Source organism: Drosophila arizonae, chromosome 3, assembly GCF_054131065.1.
Source record: "Drosophila arizonae isolate 15081-1271.41 chromosome 3, UAZ_ARI_1.0, whole genome shotgun sequence".
NCBI classification, from domain to species: domain Eukaryota; kingdom Metazoa; phylum Arthropoda; class Insecta; order Diptera; family Drosophilidae; genus Drosophila; species Drosophila arizonae.
This window is the reverse complement of record NC_142923.1, coordinates 31880393-31902750: the sequence shown is the minus strand read 5'-3', so window position 1 is coordinate 31902750 and position 22358 is coordinate 31880393. Positions and strand designations below refer to the sequence as shown.

General features: G+C 36.7%; 1 protein-coding gene and 1 long non-coding RNA gene across 8 annotated transcripts in view; one reads left to right on the top strand and one right to left on the bottom strand.

Moving 5' to 3' along the window:
- Positions 1-7212: 7212 nt before the first annotated feature.
- Positions 7213-22170, bottom strand: LOC149270090 (uncharacterized). The gene is made up of 4 exons (XR_016269106.1): positions 19624-22170; positions 19459-19545; positions 8107-19382; positions 7213-7695 (listed from the first exon to the last, which is right to left on the bottom strand). It is a non-coding gene; the product is annotated as an uncharacterized LOC149270090 (long non-coding RNA).
- The window catches only part of Ekar (Eye-enriched kainate receptor), a 107806-nt gene continuing 93851 nt past the window's right edge, over positions 8404-22358 (top strand). For all 7 annotated transcript variants that reach the window (XM_089464211.1, XM_089464213.1, XM_089464212.1 and 4 more), the window contains exon 1: positions 8404-8483. The gene's annotated coding sequence lies outside the window, so the exon portion shown is untranslated. The remainder of the gene's footprint in view (positions 8484-22358) is intronic.

Sequence of the window (22358 nt, the reverse complement as noted above, 5' to 3'; positions counted from 1 at the left end):
TCTCGCGACGGGCATGCACACACACACTTGTAGTCCCTTGCCACATGTATGAGCATTTGTGACCTGCGTGCGTTACTCTTGCTGCTTGTAGCAATTTTAAAGCCCAGCATTTGCATTTGGTCGGTCTTGTACATGTATCATTTGATTGTGTGTGTTTTCACATGGGACGCGATGCTCACAATTATGGAATAGCACTTGTAGAAGCATTTGTATGCCTGTGGGCTTTTACATGTACGTGTGTGTATGTGCATATGTGTATGCAGGGGACATGAACATTGGCGTGTGCCTACCTCAACTTAGAATTGGTTGACCAATTTAGGGTTCGCATTGCAGAATCGCGTTTCTATTTAAGTACCTTTTAATTTGTATCAATGATCGTGTGCTTGCCTACCGAAGTCATCAATTCATAAAAACAATTCTCCAAATTATCTTCCTCGTCACTTGGATTTGGAATGTTGCTGATCGGATGCTGCTGTTCTATGTCAGATGGCTTCACAAAGCCATCCACTACTTTGTCTAAACTTTTCTTTGTATAGCTATAAGGAATAATATTTTCTTCCTGAAAGTCTATTGAATAAATGTCATCACTTACGTCAGCATTATTATTTGAGAGCAAATTTGAATTGCCCAAATTTAAAGTTGGAACTGCATTAACTCGTAAAAAACGTTTACCAATATATTTCCGTTCAAAATGCCTGTTACATATTCTAGACCTTTTTGGGTCGAAATTATTTGGTAAATTACATGCTTTAATCCACTTGTTTAACTGAAATTCTTTAGACGGAAACGCAAATAATCTAACCGGAAAATGCATGGAACTTTGCCTATAGCTCGCACCACACGTTTCAATTATGCATTTCCCGCCATTTCTTCGTGAACATTTTTTGACACCATCAGTTGATTTTTTTATAACACTTGTCTCAGCCATAGTTTTAAAAAAAAACTTTAATAATTTTGGCACGATTCTTAGCAATAAAAAGCACACAAAGTAATAAAAAAGGTCGTTTAACACTCCCTTCTGCAGATTTAATTCGAAATCGCTCGCACAATTAAAAGCCCGTGGCAAGCACAAGCCAATGTTCACGTATTATGAACACACATACTTACAATATTCCACAGGCAGCAAGAATAGTTTCCCATACTAACACATAAGGGCTCATACATGCATGTAAAACGGGACAGTAACTGATGATAGACGAAAATACTGAGAAAGAATTTAGTTTCGCGACGCACGCACACAAAAGCACATACACGTAGCAAGGATGTAAATGTGTGTGTGCATGCTCGTCGCGAAAATGTATTCTTTCTGTGCACAACAGCCTGTGCAAATTGTAAAGCCCAAAATTTGCCGTTGGTCTGCCTTGTGAAGTGAGCACATGCATACATACATTTGTGTATGTGTATGCTTGTATGGGATGGCAAGCTAATTGTCTCTGGATTTAGTAGTTTGTAAATTTTGCATGATTTGAATCGTAGGGTGACTTTCAAATGGGCCATTATGACTTAATTAGAAATTTTTGACAATAATGAGTAAAGCTTGAGTATAATATGACATGTGTATTTCATATATTGCAAAGCATTTAATAAAGTTAATAGTGTTTTACGATCATTTTTTCGTTTGAAAATGTGTAAAAATAATTTTAATTATATATAATTATTTACGGATATAAACACATTTATAAACATGATTAGCAATAATAATATATAAATGTACTTATGTACATATGTATGTATGTTCATACATAGTACATCTGTGTAAAGTGGTTATGACAGTCCGTAAGACCGACCAAATGCAAATGCTGGGCTTTAAAATTGCTACAAGCAGCAAGAGTAACGCACGCAGGTCACAAATGCTCATACATGTGGCAAGGGACTACAAGTGTGTGTGTGCATGCCCGTCGCGAGATCATATTCTTTATGCGCCTCAACGCATTCATACCCTTCCCATAAATATATATCGAAACGCTAACATTTTGTTTGGATAAATGTCGCAAACGATTTTAAGATTTCGGTATACTCTTTACTCAAAAGGAAAGAGCTGGGACCGTCGTGAAGAAATTTCAATTTTTGTGCGCTGCTGAGCTTCATGATTTGAGAGCCCACAGAGAGAGAGAGAGAGAGAGAGTTAGAGAGAGAGAGGGAGAGTAAGACAAAAAACGCAAAGCGCATGCATGACCATTTCGTTTGCGTGCTTAGAGCGCACTGATTTCGTCGTGCTATCTTTCATTACCCGAGCCAGCCAATACCAAGCCGAGCGAATACGAAGTTGGCCGGGACCTGCCACACAGATTTTGCGGCGTGGAAAAACGTTGCTCTACATGTCTAGTCTATGTGTTCTTTGGTCAGTGGCTTTAAATTGTATGCTGTTTTGTTAGATTCATTAAAAGTTTTATAAAATATGCCAAAAACGTATACCCAAAAATTTCGCGATGTGTTGAGTGGCGAGTTTAAAGAGTGGATTCGCAAGGATGACACAGACTCAACAAGGGCCTATTGCGCCTATTGCAAGTGCACTATTGGCGCGAAGCTTTATGATGTGCACCACCACGCTGCCACAAAAAAACATATAAGTGCGATGGGTGCGTGTACACAAAAAAACAAGTTGCCTTTTGTTGTAAAATGTGACAAGACGGAGGAGCATGAGGCTGCACTGTGCCTATACATAAAATTAATAAAAACTCTTTATACAAACTTAGAAAAATATTACAGATATGGATTACAAAGGCATGATAAATGCTGCCATAATTATGTGCTGCCAAAAAAATGTTTGGCAAAAATAAGCGACAGCTCCAAATATGCTATTAATGATGAAGAAAGTATATTGGAACAATTGGACGACATTTTAACTATCATTTAAAAACTTAATCATAAATAAAAGTAATAAATTTAACATATAAAATTTTAACAAAATTTGGCAATTTCTTTTAGCAATTTTAATAAATTTTTTAGCAATTTTAGCAACTTTTTTTTTGAAATTCTAGCAATTCTTGCCTTCAAAATTCTGGCAGCACTGCTATGCGCGCATAGTACCCTTCACTGTTCACTCTCTCTTAACTGAGCGCTTCGCATGTATATACATATGTACGCACGCATGCACCCACGCACATGCATATATACACTCCGCCGCTCACCCCCTCTTGACTAATTGTCTCACATGCACATATATATGTATATATATACATATGCGCACTCGTCTATGCGCACATACATATATACACTTCATTATTTCACTTTTTGTTCTCTCCCCGCTAATCCTTACATTCACTCATGTATATATATTCACACTTGCACCCTTGACTATGCGCGTTTTCTTGACTGTTTTTTTTTTCACAACTACACTTTCTTATGGCGGGTATATTCGCTTGCCGTCGGCACTAAATGATTTCACTTCTCCTCTTACTTCATTTGTAACCACTTTTATACTCCACTCCTTGGTGCAATTGCAGCGGCATCAATGATCTCGTTGACATTTAATTTCGTTCACTATGACCACCTTCTTTTTTTTTCTGTTACTTTTGGTGTGTGCATACATATATACACTCTCTGCTCTTATCACTTCTCGTTGCTACATTTCGGCGACGTTCGCTACGCTGCCCCCGCGCGTGCACATGCTTATGCACATGCGTTTTCGGTTTACGCTTCTGCGTAATATTTTCGCATGCACTGTACTTTTCGGCGCCGCAACGGTTTTCTAGTCCCGTTTTTCGCTCGACGTTTCCCGAATTTTCTGACCCCCCGACCCCGTGGCCATCGTAGGGTGTCTTCACTTTTTAATTTTTGCACTTTACCATGAATGTTCTTGCCTTTTGCTGCTTTTATACGCACACTGCCTATATTCAAATTAACCACTAAATAACTACACAATCGCCTCTATTGCCCGTCACCTCTATTTGGGTATGCCGGCGGGTTTTTACGCCGCCCGTATACCACACTCTCTCTAGCCGCGCGTCCCTGCTCGGGCGCCACTTGTAAGGTTACAATTTTACAGGTTATGTTTTCCAGCCGGGGTCAGAGTCTCAGTCTGCCCAGGGCCATAACTCACAAGAAATTTGTAAGTAGATACGGGACTTTACGTGGTTAGAGAAATAGGAGAGGGTAGGGGAGTCATTATGTATTAAACGGCCATGCAGCCTGAACTCGCCCACCACGCCCACACGTTTGCACGTGGGGCGGCTGCAGCGATCGAGTGGCGCGATCAAGCGCACTCTAGATTGCTGGGGTCGGGGTTGCAAAGGCGTGGCTACTACGATTGGTAGACCAGCGTTGTCGCCGGCGTTCACTCCAGACCACGCGATTTTGGCATGCCAGAGTTTTAACCTTCTGGCGAACGGGATTTGACCTCGTTCTAACTACCTGTTAGTATTGTTATAATTGTTAGTGAATTATTATTAGCAAACTAACTACAAATAAATGCGCAACCTTTTCTATATACTTTTCTTATTTTATTTCATATATTACCTTACACCTTCTACCCTTTGCCTATCAGTTCTCTATTTTTATACCCTGAACCCATTGAAAATGGGAAATCAGGGTATAATGGTTTTGTTAAAAGTATGTAACAGGCAGAAGGAGGCGTGGCAGACCCCACAAAGTATATATATTCTTGATCAGGGCGACGAGCTGAGTTGATTTGGCCCTGTCCGTCTGTCTGTCCGTCCGTCCGTCCGTCCGTCCGTCCGTCCGTCCGTCCGTCCGTCCGCCCGTCCGTCCGTCCGTCCGTCCGTATGTATGAACGCGTCGATTTCAGAAGATATAAGAGATAGAGACTTCAATTTTTTTTTTAAATGTCCGTAATTACAGCGCGCATATCAAGTTTATCATTAAAAATCGATAACTCATCCCGATCTTTTTTTATCGATAAAAAACCTTATCGAAAACCAGTTATAAAATTATATCTTCTACACCCTTATTGCTAGAGTCTCCAAATTTTTAATGTATGCTTATATGCAATTTATACAATTTCGGTTTTTGTTAAAATTTACCCCCCACCCTTAAATTCACCCCCTCACCCTCACTTTTGTAAAAAGCGTATTTCAAATACTAGAGACTTGGGCTTTGGAATATACACACATATTCACCATATGATTACGCTCTAAAAGTTTCATTAAGATCGTATGTCTACAAAAGAAATTATTTAACAAATAAATTCTCATAATATTGCCCACACTGCAGCGCAGCCCAAGCGCAGTCGCTGCTTACTGCGCAGTTAGCAGAGCGCAGGCTTATGCGTGCGTGTGGATGCATGTGTATGTATGTGTGCATAAAAGAAGTGCAGAATGATTAGAATATCAGCTTGGAGGGTTCAGGGTATCTCCTAGTCGAGCAGTCTCGACTGGAGCTTTCTTACTTGTTATACCCTGAACCCATTGAAAATGGGAAATCAGGGTATAATGGTTTTGTTGAAATGTATGTAACAGGCAGAAGGAGGCGTGGCAGACCCCACAAAGTATATATATTCTTGATCAGGGCGACGAGCTGAGTCGATTTGGCCCTGTCCGTCTGTCTGTCTGTCCGTCTGTCCGTCCGTCCGTCTGTCCGTCTGTCCGTATGTTTGAACGCGTCGATTTGCGAAGATATAAGAGCTAGAGACTTGAATTTTTTTTTTTAAATGACCGTATATACAGCGCGGACGTCGAGTTTGCTTTTAAAATTCGAAAAATCATCCCGTTATGTTTTTATCGAGTAAAAACATTCAAGTTCAAATCAGATGCCACTATAGCTAATTGTGAATGATTTTTCTTTTTTTTTAATTTCTCAAATATTCAATATAATATGTAGATCATATGCTGAAAGTTTCATTAAATTCCGTTCAGTCAAAAATTAATAAAAAATAATCAATCATTTGGCCAATTAACAAACGCACGTGCAGCAGCTACAACAAAAACATTCGTTGAATCACATCAGCTGTTAGTTTCTTTTAGTTTTGGTAGATGGCGCAGCAACAGTGAATCTATTTGAGTTTTGCCAGCATCGCTAGCAGTAGTGGGGTGGCCTAGTGTGTTAGCTGCATGACGCTCGATCGAGAAGTCCGCGGTTCGAATCCCGATCGATGCAACTGATGTTAATTTTGTTTAATTGTTTCAAAATATTTTTATATTTTCATAAATGAGTTTTCTATTTAATTTATATTTTTAAATACACCGAAATTGAAATATTAACTATACTTTATGTGCGTTTTTAATAGTTTGGTTATTCTAGCAGATTCTTAGAATCACATCAGCAGTTAGTTTCGTTTAGTTTTGGTAGATGGCGCTGCAGCAGTGAATCTATTTGAGTTTTGCCAGCATCGCTAGCAGCAGTGGGGTGGCCTAGTGTGTTAGCTGCATGACGCCCGATCGAGAAGTCGCGGTTCGAATCCCGATCGATGCAACTGATGTTATTTTTTTTTAATTGTTTCAAAATATTTTTATATTTTATTAAATGAGTTTGGTATTTTATTTATATTTTTAAATACATCGAAATTGAAATTTCAGACATACTAAATGAGCATTATTATTTGTTGGGTTCAGGGTAGTATCTAGTCGAGCACTCTCGACTAGAATTATCTTACTTGTTCTTTTTATCTTTCTCTTCTCCGACTGCTCAAACCGAGAGTTAAAAACTCACTGAAATCTGCGTGCAGCTTTAAAGCTTCTCCTCCCGCTCTGCAGATTTCACCACGCGACCAGCAATGCAATCCACCACCGCGAGCTTTCAAGCCGCACGGTTGCATTGCTGATCGCGTGCCCGCCCACTAATTTGAATTTTGCTTACTGTCTAGAGTTAATAGCTATGGCACCTGTATCTACTTAACTATCTTACAAACTACCGCTTAGTCTGCTTACTATCTAACTTACTATCTACGAAAAATATACAACAACTACAAGATATAAACTTAATGGCTACAAAAATCAATCCAATCCAACTTAATCGCTACGAGCATACTACAAATACATACAATTCAATTCAATCCAATTCATTAAGTTAATCGCTACAAATATCATATAAACTCAACAATTATAATTCAACATGTAAGGTGGGCAAAAAGGCCGCCTTACACTCTTTAGTTTTACAAATTCAAGCCTTAGATAGTAAGGTTAAACCCATTATATACAAAAGTAAAACTGGTCAAGGGATTGCATGATCAATAACTGCTTAGAAAACGGCTTAGAGTATAAAAATGAGCAAAAACCTTTATATTTTCCAATTCGTGCATCTATTTAGAACATGTGATTAGCCGCCCAAATCGTTTTATTTAGTCTACTAGTTTTAAGACAAATAACAGTGTCAAAGTTGCTTGATTTTCATACAAATTCAAACGCGCGCCCACCATTTTCTGAAATAATGACGTCACGCCTTCAAATCAGCTGTTCGCTTTGCATAACCTACTATCACTCAATCGTGGCTATCACTACTTCGCTTCATTAGAAATGCCTTTGTTGACATACACAAATCCTCTAACGTTGACCGAGGCACTAAATCTGCATTAATGTCGTCCAACTCTTGTGTCTTAAAGGCCTTTTCTATGTAGCGGTTCAATATTTCAAGTCGACATTCAATTTCAAATGGCTATATTGTTTTAGTGTAATCTTTTAGTGACTCGTTTATGCGAGTTATATCGTTTGTAACATTTTTGTAGGCAGCCAACAAAGCTTCGACACGCTCCGATGATGACTCGTCCATAGACCGATTCTTTCCTCGCTTGCAGCCATGATGCTATAAGTGATGCTCAGTTGAAACCAATTTCAATCAAAACAAATAAAGGTTCACTTAATGTATGACAACAGGCGAAGAGCGCAAGCTTTGAGCGCAAAGCGAGAGCGCTACTGTGTGTGCAAGCGAGGGTGCAAAAGATATTGCAAGTGAACATGCAATGAGTGCAAGGTGAGCGCGCACTAATATGTCCAAGCGAGACAGCAAAACGAGAGCGCAACGTTAAGTTCAAGCGCGAGTGCAAGCAGGCTAACAAATAGTGAGCGTAAAGTAAGAGCGCAATTATTGTATAAGCGCGAGTGCAAACGATATTGCAAGCGCGCATGCAAATGAAGAGCGTAAGTTTTATGTGTTAGCGAGAACGCAAAGCGAAAGTGCGATGCGAAAGTGAGCAAAGAACTGTAACACACTTACGGCGCCAAAGAAAACTTGGATTATGCGAGGCAACAATGATTGAATTATTTGCAGATCAAAGGTCAATTACAATATGCACCTTATTATACCCTGAACTAGTGCTGCAAATCCATCGATGGAAATATCGATAGTATCGATGGACTTTCTTTTGTTAGATAGATCGATGGAATTTTCTCGATGTCGATAAATCGCTACAGACGCCAAGCCACAAGTAAGTTCATACGTTGATACTCAAATTATTATTAAAATTAGAATCTATTTTACACAAACAATTTGATAATTTTTTGTAATATATAGCACATAGATACCTATTTACCACATTACTTAACTGTTGGCGGTTCCTCCACGGAAAATGGAAAATTTTTTGATCCCATCTGGTAAGATTCATACAATTAATAGCAAACACGTTTTTTCTAATTGTTTTGGATTTTAGATAAAAGTGCTTCTTCGCCTGCAGACGCCAATGAGGAATCTGTATTTGCTGTTGCGGTAGACATTGAAAATATTGCGCCTCCGAAAAAGCGAAAGAAATGTGAGAAATCTCAAGTATGGAAGTTTTTTGAAAAATGTAAAGAAAAAAACTTTGTGAAATGCCTGGAACACATCAAACATGCAAGAGCATTTAAAGCGTGCACATCCGCTCAAAATCGTTGAACAAAAATCGCAGACGATTGATAAATTTATTGAGCGCACAGATGTATATGAACCCTCGTCATCTAGAAAGGCGTACCTAGACAAAAAACTGGCCGAAATGGTTGCAAGCGACTTGCAACCATTTAGTATTGTTGATGACGAGGGTTTTAAAAATTTTGTCAATGCGCTTGACCCAAAGTATGCGTTGCCTAGTCGTACAAAATTGCAGCATGTTCTTTTAAAAAACATGTATGATGACATGATACTGCAATTGAAAAACAAATTAACTGATATCGAATATTGTGCAATAACTTCAGACTGCTGGACATCAAGCAGCAATGAAAGTTATTTGACTGCCACTTGTCATTTCATTGACAACGATTTTGTTCTGAGAGCTGCTGTATTGGGAACGCGACCTCTTGCTAATGCAATGAACCACAACAGCGAGAATATTGCAGATACATTACGATGCATTTGTCAAGATTTTAATATTTTTGAAAAAATACAAACGATCGTAACCGACAATGCTGCTGTTATGCAAAAGGCTTGCAGTCTTCTGGGTAAAAAGCATTTGGGTTGTTTTGCCCACACACTAAATTTGTTGGTGCAGGATGTCTTAGCACATGAACTGGTAAAGCCGATTTTAGTGGAAGCTAAGCGAATAGTTTTATATTTTAAAAGCAGCGCCATCGCTTATGCTAAATTTAAAGAGTGTCAAAATGTTAGCAAGCCCTTATGCTTAATACAAGAAGTGCCCACTAGGTGGAACAGTGCTTATAATATGCTGAAACGTCTTATGACTACAAGAGATGCTGCATTTACTGCACTGCTCCATTCTAATAGAGCGCCAACACCCTTAAACGAGGACCAGTATAATATCATTGAAGATTTATGCGCTCTTTTGGAGCCTTTTAATACGGCTACCAACAAAGTATCAGCTTCAAAAACTGTCACCGCATCGCTTATTATTCCGACTATTTGTGGAATCTTAAGTTCCTTAGAAGAACTAAAAAAAATGTTGAAAAGTTCAGTAGGAAATACAATTTTCAACTTCCTGTTCTTAAAGGCGCAAAATCGACTTTTGCCTTATGAGGAGCGCACAATACCCAGGCTGGCTACCATGCTTGACCCAAGGTTTAAAAAATAAGGGTTCTGGTCTCCGTCGAATGCGCAGCAGGCAGCAAAAGCGCTTGAAAATGAATTAAGTAGTTTTGGAAAAGATGTGGAGAATACCTACCGCGAGGAACCGCCAACCGACACCCAAGATGGCTTCTTTAAATTTATAACACAAAAAATAAATGACAAAAAGAAAACCAACAGGAGTGATGCCATAATATCTATGAGGCAATATCTGGAGCAGCATAATGCACCTCAAAATACAAGCCCACTGGATTATTGGAAGGTAAATTTGTAATACATAAATTTATTTCATATTTATTATCGTACACTATCTTCTAGATTAACTCCATTCAATTCGAATCATTTGCAAAATGTGCAAAAAAAAATACTGATCATTCCTGCTAGCTCTACGGAGACTGAACGTATTTTCAGCAAGGCAGGAGAAATTACTGCGCACAAACTGAGCAGTCTAAAGCCAAAAGCTGTCGATATGCTAATTTTCTTAAAGCACAATAATTGGCTACATAATGGATCTCACGATAATTAATTTCAGTTTTAAGCTCAAGACTTGTGAAAAATAGTCAAGCTTTCTTTTTTAATTTTAAGTTACATTTTAAGACTTGTTAATTACAGTCGAACTTTTTGTTTTTAATTAATTTCAGTTTTAAGCCCAAGACTTGTGAAAGATAGTCAAGCTTTGTTTTTTAATTTTAAGTTACATTTTAAGACTTGTTAATTACAGTCGAACTTTTTGTTTTTTAGTTATAAGATAAATATGAACCAAAGTTTATTTTTAGGATAGACTTTTTTGTGATGAACTGGAATACAAATATTATTTTTATGAATTAAGACGAATAAGTATAAATGTTTATAAAATTGATTTTTTCTATGAATTCTCAATAATTTTTGAATGATGGAGCTATTTTCGATGGAACCATCGATACTATCGATATTTTAATCCATCGGACTCAAACAAAATCGATGGACGGTCCATCGATGGTTTTGCAGCACTACCCTGAACCCATTTTCAATGGGAAATCAGGGTATAATGGTTTTGTTGAGATGTATGTAACAGGCAGAAGGAGGCGTGGCAGACCCCACAAAGTATATATATTCTTGATCAGGGCGACGAGCTGAGTTGATTTGGCCCTGTCCGTCTGTCTGTCCGTATGTATGAACGCGTCGATTTCAGAAGATATAAGAGCTAGAGACTTCAAATTTTTTTTAAAATGTCCGTAATTACAGCGCGCATATCAAGTTTATCATTAAAAATCGATAACTCATCCCGATCTTTTTTTATCGATAAAAAACCTTATCGAAAACCAGTTATAAAATTATATCTTCTACACCTTTATTGCTAGAGTCTAAAAATTTTTAATGTATGCTTATATGCAATTTATACAATTTCGGTTTTTGTTAAAATTTTTATTTAAGGGTGGGAAATTCACCCCCTCACCCACACTTTTGTAAAAAGCGTATTTCAAATACTAAAGACTTGTGCTTTGGCAATTACATGCATATCCATGTTATAATCATAATCTGAAAGTTTCATGAAGATCGTATGTCCATATTAAGCAATTAAGTTCTCATAGTAAGCGCTCACTGCCGCCCATGCGTGTTTATGCTTGTGTGTGTATGTGTATGTAAATGTTTGTGTATGTGTGTGTGTGTGTGTGTGTGTGTATGCGTTTTTGTGTGTATGCGTGTGTGTGTGTGTATGTGTGTCTGTATGCGTGTGTGTGTATGTATGCCTGTGTGTGCGTACGTGCGTGTGTGTGTGTGTGTGCGTGTTTCTTGTGTAAGCTGAAAGACGCGAAAAATTATTGAAATATCTATTGCTCCAAGGGTTCAGGGGATCTCGTAGTCGAGCAGTACCGTATATGGAGTGCTCGCAGTTTGCTGCGTAGTGGTGATTTGGTTGAATTTTGTGGTGGTGTTGATGTGATTTGCGTTGATCGTGCCTGTTGTGATGTACACTGCGCGCCATCAGATTAGCGCCCCCCCTTACACTCATTTTCTTTTACGTTTTTCTCTTTGCCTATTGCACGCAACTTCTTATTTTTTGTTTTGATTTCCTTATCATCATATGAGATGTCTCTCATACCAAAAAAAAAAAAGCATGAGTGAAAACCCGGTATGTTTTATTTTCTATTTTTCTTTATTTTCGCAAAGAATGCGTGCACTTATTTTGCGTCATCAGATTAGCGCCCCCAAATGCAATTGTAATTATCTTGCTTATTTTGGCAATTACACTCACCAAATTTTTTGTGAACCTCAAAGTATTCAATATATTTATAGTATGGGTAAAGAAACAGTTTTATCAAAAACAGGAAAAAACAGAAAACTAAGTGGCAATTTTCTTACAAATAGGGAAAACTATGGAAAAACCTATATAAGCGGCAATAATTAAGTGATTTCAGAAGGAAATAGAAGAGCATTAGTTCGGGAAGCTTCGAGTTCCCACGAATCGACCACCAAGATTAGGGATAAAATCGGCGTTAAGACGAGCTTATCAACGGTCCAAAGAGCAATTAAGAAAGTTAATTACATAAAGAAACATGTATGTAAAAAACAAGTAAGAACGTTGCAGTTGGGCGATACCGATTGCAGAAGACTCATTCACAGCCCAAACGCTGTCAACCAGAGTATATAGTGCAATTTTCAAGTCTAGTGCGCAACAAAAAACAGGGCATGATCCCAATAAAATTGGAAAATCATCGATAGCTATTGCTATGATCATGGCATCATTGCATTCAAATTACATACATATATAATTTATACAATTTTGATATATATTTATATCCATATATTGGATACCGGCTTCAAGCTAACAGCAGATCAGCGCGATTTTTCTATGTATGTGCACACACTCATCGTCTATTCTATGCGTACAGACAGAAACGCGCCTTTTCTCACATTCTTAGAATTTCGATTGATTTCTGAACTTTCTAGCCGTTGCTGTAGTTTTGTCTGAGGACGCTCTCTTAATAAGCTATTCTATTTTAGCAACTAGCTGGTCAAGCAAAGCAGTGGTGCGGGTGCTAAAGGCGACGCAAGTAATGTTAGAGTAGGGGCGGTTCGAACCTCTACTATGTTATTTTTTTTTTTTCAGTTTTTTTTTTTTTTTTCGAATGTTGTACGGGTATCAACGTTTGATTCCATACGTCATACAAGATACTCACATATACATATGTATATACATATACATATATGTACATATATTCATGTATGCATGTGAATACATACATACATATTTTTTTTTTTTTTTTTTACCTTGTAAATTCAGATCCTACCGGCTGCGCCAATTACCAGTATGCTCTTTTAATAATAAATAATGTAAACATATGTATGTATTAGTGTGGTAAAGGAAAGAACGTCTGGTTAGTTAAAGTATTGAGTTCTCATTGACTCTGGGTTTTTATTTTATCATCTTAACATATTCTTTATGCTGCTGCCGCTGCCGCCACTGTTACTGTTGTCGCCGCTGTTGCTGCTGCTGCTGCTGCTGTTGTTACTGTTGTCGCCGCTGTTGCTGCTGCTGCTGCTGCTGTTGTTGTTGCTTCGTGTGTCAAGAGGATGAGTACGGTGGTATATTGGTAACTCCTCCCTCCCCAAAGCGAAGCGAAGGTCATAACAACTGGAGTCTGTTGGTTTGATCTGAGCGTAGTTGGTAGTTTCACCGTCTGTGATTTTTCGGCTGGCAATGTTGAGACCAATCCATCTTAACTTAAAATTACTTTTTTCGGTTTACAATGATTAAAGTTGATACATAATGGTTGTACAAGGGTGTTTATGTTATTAGTAATAATAATAATAACAATAATTGATTAAATATACAGTAGTTTTATTTTATTTTATTTCTTCTTATTTTGGATTTATGTATTTTTTGTAAACGTGTAGTGATCAGAGTGTTACCATTATCTCGTAGAACTTTATGTTTAGAGAACCTTGGTGTTAGTTTATTTCTTCGATTTTCTTTTCTAAATATGGTTTCATTATTTGACAATTGAAGTGGGGATTGTCTGGGTTGGTTGAGTTTGGTAAGTTTAATTGAAGTGTTTGTTGCTAGTTTTTCTTGTACCTTGTGGTATAGTTCTGATTGGTAAGAATTTAATTTTTGTAGGTATTCATGCTCTGTATCATACTTAATTGTTTTGTTAAATATGTGAGTACGTCCAGTGAAAAGTTCGAATGGTGTATGTTTTGTAGATGAGTGTATAGCGTTATTGTATGTGAGAAGTGTTTCTGATAAGGTTTCTTCATGTTTATTAGTCTGTTTGTTCTTTTTTTTAGTTCTGTTATTATTCTATAGATTTCGGTGAGAGTTGAGTGTGAACGTTCTACTGGGGAGTTGCTGGATGATTGTTGAAAGGAAATTGTATGACATTGAATTTCGTATTGTTTACAGAAGTCTTTAAATATCTTGCCCGAGAATTCTGCTCCTTGGTCATAAATGAATTTTTTAGGTAAGCCGAAGAGGCTCATAAAATGTTTTATGGAATTTATAACGTTTATGCAATTTCTGTTGGGTACGCACATGCGAATTTGGAAAATTTATCAATCAATGTAAGATTGTAATTATTATTAATTGTATAAATGTCCATATGGATTATGTCCATTGGTTTACAAGGGGTTTCTGGTACTTGGAAGGGTGGTTTTTGTGGCTGTCTGTCGTATTTGAGCGTAAGGCAAGTTTCGCAGTTTTTAATTGCTTGTTCTACTTTACTTTTCATGTATGGGAAATATATTTTCCTTTTGAGGTGTAAAATAGTTTCATCTATACCCCGGTGATTATTATTTTTGTGGTAGTCATTAATAATCTGTTCTTGTTCAGTGGGATTAGTGACATCATCTAAGAGAGTTGTACACCTAAGTAATTTGAATGATTTATTATTGGAGAAGTGTTTTATATATGTTTCCTGGAGTATTTTAAATATGTGATCTGAAGTATAAACTACACATGTTTTGTTTGGTTTTAATTTTTTGTTTAGAATTTCTAGTATGATGGTTGTATTAAAATTTGGTTCTATTATAGTGTACCTAAGTTTATTTTTGAAGGGTACAGAAATTTTGGCAGTTGCAGGATACCCTTCAGATAGGAGAATTTGTAATGTAAAGTCATTCAGAGGTTTATCAACTGTTAAAATGAGGGTTGGAGATGTTGACTCATTATTGGGATTTTTCATTTCATTTGTTATTAATTTAATTTTCATTTCATTTTTAATGTTAATGTCTGGCTCAGGTTGAATACGACTTAAGGCATCTGCGACAACGTTTTGTGAACCTTTCTTATAGATAAATTCATATTCTAGTGATTGTAGTTTCCAGCGTGCTACTTTGTCGTTGTTTGAAAACAGTCCTGTATTCCACGTTAGTGGCTTATGGTCGGAAACTAAGATAAATTTTTTACCGAACAAGTACGGTCTAAAATGTTTCACTGCCCATTGAACTGCAAGCATTTCTTTTTCTGTAGTTGAATATCTGATTTCTTCATCGGATAGTGTGCGACTAGCATAGGCAATAGGCTTGTCATTTCCTGATAATTATACTCATTCACGAAAGTGAATCAGTATATTGGTTTTGTGCAATGTCCGTCTTGCTGTCCGTCCGTCTGTCCGTCTGTCCGTCCGTCCGTCTGTCCGTCTGTCCGTATGAACGCAATCTATTTCGGCGCTATTGAAGCTAGAGACTTGAAATTTGGAACACATACTCGTGTATATCTCCGATTTATAAAGTGTTAAAATTTTCCCGATCCGCCCACTAGGGGCGTGGCAAATCGGAAAATGCATTTTCCGATATACCAGAAATCATGTTTGTTGAAGAGCTAGAAAGCTGAAACTTTGTATGTAGGTCCGCGTTGACCACCCAAGATCACGAGCTATGGCGGATATATCTACGCCCATTGGGGGCGTGGCAAATCGGATAAAACTGTATCTCCTAAAGTTGTAAACCTAGAATGCTGAAATTTTGCACGTCAGCTAATGGTATGATTCTATAAAGTCTGAAGATAAATTATAAGTCTACGCCCGTTGGGGGCGTGGCAAATCGGACCTGAAGATATAGTGATTTTTTAAATTCTCCTATATTTTGGACACTATTGATGGCAGAGACCTCAAATTTTGTATATATACTCGGACTGATCACCCAAAACCAAAAAGTTTTGTCGGATATATGTCCGCCCACAGGGGGCGTGGCAAACCGCAAAAGTTTATATCTCCTAAAGTATAATAGCTAGAAGCTTCAAATTTGGATAGTTGAGTTACTGGTAGCCTCCTCTATCGATTCCCCAAAAATAATTTTTACGCCTCTTTAGGGGCGTGGCATATCGAAAAATACCCTGTAATTTTCACATTTTTTTAGGGTAAGCATTCAAACTTTGCAGTTAGGGTAACGTTATCTCTTTCTAAAAACTGACCAAAAATGAGGTGTCTACGCCCAGTTGGGGCGTGGCAAATCGGAAAAACCTGTATATTCTACAGTATTAGAACGAAACTTAACTACTAAATTGTTGATGGGATGTGAATGAGTATTCCGCAGTCGGTAACGCCCGACTGCAACGTTCTTACTTGTTTTTGGGATAAGACAGCACCGATTGCTAGCATCTGTTGTTAGTATGAAGGGCTCGTTAAAGTTAGGGTAAGTTAGTATTGGGTTGTTACAAAGTGATGTTTTACAAAATTTGAAGGTGTCGCAGAATTCTTCATCAATAGTGATTGGTTTTGTCCCTTTGAGTTGTCTGGTTAGTGGTTTTGTTATACGAGCGAAGTCTTTGATGAATTTCCGGTAATACCCGAGAAGACCTAAGAATGATTTGATTTGTTTTCTATTTTTTGGTACAGGGAACTCTTGAATGGATTTTATTTTACCGGGATTCGGTAATAGCCAAAAAAAGTAACTTCTTTTCGTAAAAAGTCAGATTTAGAAATTTGCAATTTGAAATTTGCGGATCTAAGCCTATCAAATACTTTTTTTTATGTCTACCAGATGTTGTTGTAAGGATGGTGAGAAAATTATGATGTCATCGAGGTATACTAGGCAAATGGATCCTATAAGGTCTCGCAGGACGAAATACATGACTCTTTGGAACGTCGCAGGTGCATTCTTTAGCCCGAAAGGCATACGGACGAATTCAAAGTGGCCCCCTTCGACTGTGAAAGCTGTTTTGTTTCTGTCTTCCTTGTGCATTTCGATCTGATGAAATCCACTGGCTAAATCAAGGGTTGTGAAATAACAGGATTTGCCAAGTTGGTCAAGGATATCGTTTATGTTTGGTATGGGATAGCGGTCTGAGATAGTTTTTTCGTTAAGTTTACGATAATCAATTACTAATCTCCATTTTTGTTTGTCTGGGGGGTTTGATTTTTTAGGAACGACCCAAACTGGGGCGCTCCAAGGGGAATAACTAGATTTGATTATATTTTGTTTGAGCAATGATTCTATTTGTTCTTTAACTTCCTGTTTTAGGGAATAGGGGTAGCGATATTGCTTGACGTAAACTGGCGTATTGTCTGTTGTGCGTATGTGGTGTTTAATATTGCTAGTAAATGTTAGTTTTTTATCATCATCGTAAAAAAGGTCTGTGTAATTGTTGCATAGTTGTATAATTTTAGATTTCTCTTCTGAGTTTAGATGGTCTGTTCTGGGTATGTTAATGTGTTTAGAAGTATATTGAGGAATTTGGTTATCTGAAGTTATATTGTTCGTAAGGAATGATTTCTAGTGGTTGCTCCAAGCATAATATTTGATCATCTGATGAACTGTTGATAACTTCTATGCGGCTTAATCCGTTTGATGAGTTATATAATCCTCCTGATATTTCTAAATGTTTGTTATAAAATGTCTGCTGGGTATAAAAATGTCCTTGTTTTAACTGGACGGGCAGGGTTACTAATGTTTTTGATAATGCTGGGATGACGTATACTTCAGCTACTGGGTTGTCTTGGGTAAAAATTTTGAGAGAAGATTTTGGTGTTTTTAGGTAAAGACAGGCCAGGTTGATATTGGCCTGCAGTTTGGTTAGGAAATCCATTCCTAGAAGTCCTTTAAAGTAGAGGTGGAAATCTTCAAATCCTCTAAGTGTGTTGATTGTGACTTTTTCTCGAATGACGTGTTGATTTAAGACTGTTCGTATCGTAATGGGATTTTGTAGTGTTTTCCGGTCTTTGTTGGTGACTACAGTTGGATTTATGAAAGAATTTGTTGACCCTGTATCGATTAGAAATTTGATGGGATAGTTTGTGATTGATTTTATCCAAATAAAAGGCAGTGTCGAACCATGTGTATTTTTCGTTAAATATCCTTTTGGTTCTGGGAGGCATTTTCCCGAAAATGTTCTGTGTCGCTAATATTGCAAAGTTCGGCTGAAATTTGGTTATTGATCATATTATGTAGTTGATTTTTATTGTTATTAGTTGAGTTAAAGGGGTTTGGATGATTATTTCTTTTTTGATTGTTATTAGTATATTGGGTTTTTGAGGGGTTGTAGTAATTCTTGTTGTTATTGTTAAAATTATTACGGTAAGGGCTGTTGTTGGTCGGGTTTATTGTAGTTTGTGGACGTGAGTATGGTGTAACTTGTTTCTTATAATTATTATTGGTTGGTTTTTGTGAATAAAGATTTTTTTCCTCACGGCAGTATTCAAATGCGCTCTCTATATTTTTTGGATTTTTGGATTTTATTAAGGTTTTAATTGGTTCTCTAAGGTTCATTAGAAATATGTTTAAACATATATTGTCATAAAGTTGGTTTCTACTGTCAGAGTTCTGGTTGTCGTTTTTTACTATAGCTATCAATTGGGCTTTGCCTCTTAGTATGCTGTAGAAAAGTTGTCCGAGAGACAAGTTTTCTGGAATTGTTTGTAATTCTCGAATTAGTATGGCTTCGCTCTTTTTGTAACCGTAATGTTGGATTAAATTGGCTTTTATGTTCTCCCATTTAATGTCTGTTTTTGACAATCCCAAGACATCGTTCGCTCTACCTATAACTTTGTTTCTTATGGCTCTTAATAGTAGTGAGTGATATGGTGTTTCAAAATCTTGAATGAGGGTGGTAATTTCTTCGATATTTGTGATGAAATCTTGTAATTTGCTGGGATTTCCATCGAAGGGGGGTATTTCTTTAATAAATGCTAGTATATCTGCAGGGTTTAGGGATGTCGGGGTATTGGTCATAGTCAAGATTGGGGTGGAAATTGTGCTTGGAAGTGATTCTGAAATGTTGCCTGAGTCCATAAGTATATTAGTAGTATTAGCTGTGTGGCTATTTCTATTATGTCTTGTTAAACTTCTTGTTACAATCGTTTGAGAATTTTGTGTCTGTTTTGACATTTGTTGTAAATATGTGTAGATACAAATGTCTTGTTTATGAACTAATTATTATTATTATTATTATTATTATTATTATTATTATTATTATTATTATTATTATTATTATTATTATTATTATTATTATTATTATTATTTTTTTTTTTTTAAATAAGTATTTATTTTCTTTCCCGTGTTGTTATCATTTGTTGTGTCTATTTCTGTAATGTTTATTTTAAATGTTATAGTTAAGTCATATAATTATCAATGTTTGATTTTATAAACTTTTCTACTCACATAGTTTGTTGTTGTTGAATCAAAATTTTATATTTCTGGTGGTTGTTTTTTTTTTTTTTTTTTTTTTGTATTTTGTTGTGTATGTATCTGTAATATGTTTATTTTAAGTGTTATAGTTAAGTCATATAATTATCAATGTTTGATTTTATAGACTTTTCTACTCACATAGTTTGTTGTGAAATGTTTATTTATTTATTTCTCTTCGCGATTATAAACAATTTCGTGTTTCACTTTGTTATAAAGTTTATTAAACTGTAAAGATTCTTTTTACTTTTAACTTATTTATGTGTTGACACAAGTTACGTCTTTTCGGTTCAAGCTCTGTGTAGCAATTGATTTCGCAGTCGCAACTGATCTTGCAGTCGCAACTAATCTTGGTGTCTTTGACTACAAGCTACATATTTTGTAGCTTTGACGCATGAATTGGTGGCGCCAGGCATTTTTGCTTTTCGAGGAAATGAGTGACAGTGACAATGACAATAGGCAGATTACTAGCGTATGTTATATACATATGTATGTATTTTGTCGGTGGCAACCGAAATCAAATTCCGCTAGGTCAGTTTTGGGTATTAGGTTTTTGCTAAAGAGCAGTATAGTGGCGCCAGACATAGTAGGCTCTATAGTGTCGTTAGTGGCGACCAAAATGCGCATAGCTGTTAGGTCAGCGACGAAAGTCGAAAATTCTGATTCTGAGAAAAGCGGCGCCAGTCAATTTTTCGTTAGTGTTGTCAGCGACAGAAAGCGACAAAATACAGAATTATGGCACTGCTATTGTAAAATTAATGATGAAATTGTAGTTATGTATATCCATACACACATATGTATGTGTTTTTTTTTTATTCATGATGTACGGCTATGTTTGATTCCACACATCACACTACAATATGGTCACATACACATGTATGCATATACGTGTACATATGTGAGTACACATGCATACATATATACTTATATATGTATGTATGTACATATGCACACACCTATACATATATGCACATTTTAATCTCTTTTATTCTATTTAATAATGTTGCGATAAAAGCAGTTATCAACGATTGATCCGGCCCAATCACAGCATATTTTATATTTGTATGTTGCAGAAGTGAAAGTGAAACATAAGTGATTGATTTCAGTTTTTTTTTTTTTTTTCGAATGTTGTACGGGTATCAACGTTTGATTCCATACGTCATACAAGATACTCACATATACATATGTATATACATATATGTACATATATGTACATATATTCATGTATGCATGCGAATACATACATACATATGTGAAATAATTATGAGATATGTATGTATGTACATATGTATATGCACAAGTGGGTTTTTTTTTTTTTTTTTTTTTTTTTTTTTTTTTTTTTTTTTTTTTTATCTTGTAAATTCAGATCCTACCGGCTGCGCCAATTACCAGTATGCTCTTTTAATAATAAATAATGTAAACATATGTATGTATTAGTGTGGTAAAGGAAAGAACGTCTGGTTAGTTAAAGTATTGAGTTCTCACTGACTCTGGGTTTTTATTTTATCATCTTAACATATTCTTTATGCTGCTGCCGCTGCCGCCACTGTTACTGTTGTCGCCGCTGTTGCTGCTGCTGCTGCTGCTGTTGTTACTGTTGTCGCCGCTGTTGCTGCTGCTGCTGCTGCTGTTGTTACTGTTGTCGCCGCTGTTGCTGCTGCTGCTGCTGCTGTTGTTGTTGCTTCGTGTGTCAAGAGGAAGAGTACGGTGGTATATTGGTAACTCGCGCTCATTTGTATGTGTGTATGTATGCACACATAAATGCGTACTCTAGCATATTCTAAGAATCTCGTTGCGATTGATTTGTCTTTGCTTGTTTGAATTTCCAGCCACCACTCTGGCTTTTCCTTGCTATGTGGCGTCATAACAATAATGTGATTTCGCTTTAACTACTGTTGATCGAAACGACGCGGTGGTGCTGTAGGCTGAAGAGCCAGCGATCTTTATTTTAGATATTTTGACATGAACATGCTATTCGGCTTGGGTGCGAGTTCAAATCCCGCGGAAAACACTTTTTTGTAAATTGCAAATTTTTGTCTTTTATATATTTTTTAATTCATAAAAATGTTTCTTTTCGTATTATCAATATCTATTAAGCTTATTTATATGTACAAATGCATAAATAGATGGCTGACGCATATAAATGTCGCAATGTAAATGCGATTGCCACGCCCCTAGTGGCCGTAGACTCCTCATTTTTAGCCAGTTCTTAGAACGAGCAACCGGTAGCCTAAATGCAAAATTTGAATTCTTACGCTCAAAAAATGTGAAAATTACAGGGAATTTTTCGATATGCCACGCCCCTTAAGGGGCGTAAAAATTATTTTTGGGGCATCGATAGAGGAGGCTACCAGTAACTAAACTATCCAAATTTGAAGTTTCTAGCTCTTAAACTGTAGGAGATATAAACTTTTGCCGTTTGCCACGCCCCCTATGGGCTGACATATATCTACCATAGCTCGTGGGACGTGGGTGGTCAACCCGCGTATATATACCAAATTTCCGTAATTACAGCGCGCATATCAAGTTTATCATTAAAATTCGATAACTCATCCCGATCTTTTTTTATCGATAAAAAACCTTATCGAAAACCAGTTATAAAATTATATCTTCTACACCTTTATTGCTAGAGTCTCCAAATTTTTAATGTATGCTTATATGCAATTTATACAATTTCGGTTTTTGTTAAAATTTACCCCCCACCCTTAAATTCACCCCCTCACCCTCACTTTTGTAAAAAGCGTATTTTAAATACTAGAGACTTGTGCTTTGGCAATTACATGCATATCCATGTTATAATCATAATCTGAAAGTTTCATGAAGATCGTACGTCCACAAAAAAAGTTATTAAGCAATTAAGTTCTCATAGTAAGCGC